Source organism: Cuculus canorus, unplaced genomic scaffold (genome assembly GCF_017976375.1).
Source record: "Cuculus canorus isolate bCucCan1 unplaced genomic scaffold, bCucCan1.pri subtelo1, whole genome shotgun sequence".
Lineage (NCBI taxonomy): Eukaryota > Metazoa > Chordata > Aves > Cuculiformes > Cuculidae > Cuculus > Cuculus canorus.
The window spans coordinates 1343606-1346359 of NW_026527860.1; positions in this window are offsets into that span (position 1 = coordinate 1343606).

Below are 2754 nucleotides of genomic sequence, written 5' to 3' on the forward strand. Positions count from 1 at the left end.
CAGACTGCTCAGAGACAGAGGTTTTTGTGGTGAACATCCAGCCCGCTCAGCAGCTCAAGAGTGGGCCCCATCCAGGCAAAGCAGAGGGAGAAGCCCTCTCTGCTGGACACAGAAACCAAACACAGCAAGAGGAGTGTTCCGCTGGCTTTGCTCTTACAAGACAAGGGCGAATATTCTCTAAGCTCTCCAGACCAAGGCTCCCCCTGCAGCGTTCCTGCAGGAGCCCCAAACACAGTCCCACACATCCCGGGCAGGGAATGAGCCAGAAATACCAGACCCTGCCTGTCTGAGTCTGCGCTGGCATCTGTCGATCGCTGCTGGTGTGCAGCTGGCCCAGGAGCACCCAGGAGTTCCCTGAGGACACGACTTCCCCGGCAGCGTGAACCCTGGTGGCACTTACCTGGCTCTGCCCTTCGAGCTGGAAAGAGGCCTTCTCCTTCTGCAGCTCCTTGCGCTCCTGCTCCAGATCCTCCCACCATCTCCGGAGCTGCTGCTCACGCTGAGCCAGCCTGGCCTCCTTCTCCATCAGCTCCTTCTCCCAGGCTTCCCTCTCCTTCTTCCTCTTCTCTGGGGAGGTCTTGGACATCGGTGACCCTGCTGGCAGCAGGGAGGCCGAGGTTTCACTCTCTCGGCATTCCTCCTTCGCTAAGATGGGCAGGCTATGAGGAACACACGCTGCTGCTCTGGCTGATGGATCTTTCTCCTGCCCTTCCTCCTCTTGCTTTTCCTTAGGGCTCAGTGCATTTTTCTTCATACGGGAGTAGATCCACCAGCACCCCAGAATTCCCACCGCTCCAGGAACGGCATAGAACAGAACATCACGGAACCGTAAAGCCATGCTGCAGAGCCTCAGTTTTTCCCTAGAAGGAGAAAGAGAAATCATGGTCAAATGGTCACAGGGAAGGGAATGGGAAGCCTGAAGTTCTATCAAGGCCTTCGGGTATTTCTGTGAGCACAAACAGGCTCGTTTTCCAGCTGCTCTGTACATCTCCATCTCTGCTCCACCAGCAGGACACGGAACAGGAACCTCACCTGAGACCAGGGATACCCGGACATTGCTCACCAGGGCACTCATCACTCTCCCCTCACCTCGATGCTTAAAACAATTCCCCTTCTTTCTGTGAGTGCTCCCTGCTGCCCGCTCCTGTGGTCAGAATTCCTGCAGGACCGCCCTACGAGCTGTCTCACAGCCACACCACAAATTGACCTTAATGGAGCTCCCATCACTCCCCTCCCAGCAGTTTCTGATGGAGCAGAGCCCCATTCTTCTCCACTGCTCTGTTCAGCTGCACCAACTGCACAAACAGTTCTCCCGCACCATCCTGTGGCGCAGGACAGCAGCAGCAGGACACCCAAGGATGGACAGTGCTGTCCTCAAGACCAGCAGATAAAACGCTTCTGAACCAGAGACGGTCAGCTGGGACAATCCAGACCCAGTATGGAGCACTGGATGCGCCAGGGAGTTCCCTCTCAACATGCAAGAAGAGAGTGTGGCAAACACTCACTCCAGATATTCAGGGCTCCCTACACCCAGGAAGGTCCATTCTGGGGACCGGCTGCTTCAAGGCTCCACCAGAAGAGAGACCAGGACAACTCCCAGGTGTTGGAGGCCCCGTGCTCTGCAGGGACAGACCTGACCGTGCTGCCGCTCCCTGCCCCCTCCACATCCCGACTGGAGAGATTACGCCACCAAACCGCAAAATCAGGGGAAATCCGGATTGCAGTTAAGGACTGCACTGAATGATCCCAGAGCAAACAAGCAGGCAGCTAAATTGGAAGGGAGCTTCAGCATCCAGGCCAGGATGGCTCCCTACACAGCCCGGAGTCAGCGATACAGCACTCGGAAACAAATCTGATCGGGGTGAAGGAGCACAGGGCAGGGCTGGCACAGCTACACCAAAACAGGACCCCCTGGGCTGGGAATGTCTCCCATGTGGAAAATAACCAGGAGCACAGGCTCCAGGTCCTAGGAGGCACCAGAATAGGAGCTGACAGAACCCTCAAGAACTGGAGGCCCTGCCACAGAGATTAACCTCTGAGCAATGACTGCGCAGAAGCAGACACAGCCAGACCTGACCTACCCCGGCCGTAGGGGAGAGTTTCCTCTCCGGCAGAACCGGCACCAGACAATGAGACAGCTGAACCGCAGCTGCTTTGTTTCTCACACACAGAGCAATGTGCAGGCAGCTCCCAGCGGAGAGACCACCTGCCTCCTCCAGATCCTCCTGGAGAGTGAGTCCAGAGGGTGCTTGTCCTGGACAGCAGAGAGGTCTCCGAGGACACAGGGCAGCATCACAGAGGATGACATCACAGAGGCCACGGCCAGTGGACCTCATTTTCTTGCAGAAGTAGTAAAGGGAGAATCTGAATTCCTACAGATGGATTGGGGATTCCATTTTCCTTTACCACCTCTGCGTAGTGGTAATGTATAAAGGATGAAGCAGACCCTCAAAAGACAAAGTGCCAAATTATGCCAAGAGACTCATCTCAAACAGACAGAGGTTTTGCCGGCAGCCTTAGTGCAAGTCAGGGTAACCCCCGGGCAAGAGGAAAAGGGAGTGCTTTTGCAGTGCTCTATGGAAAACCATCCCCAGAAATTGGCCTCGCTCACCACAAGGAAGAAATGGGTCTAAAAGGAGGAGGGATGCTAAGAAGCTTTTGATCTCCTGTCCCATGTTTGATTCCCTTCAACAGAAGTCTGAATCATCAAACCCCACTGCCACAAAACATAATGGCATTTGTGAGAATTATGCT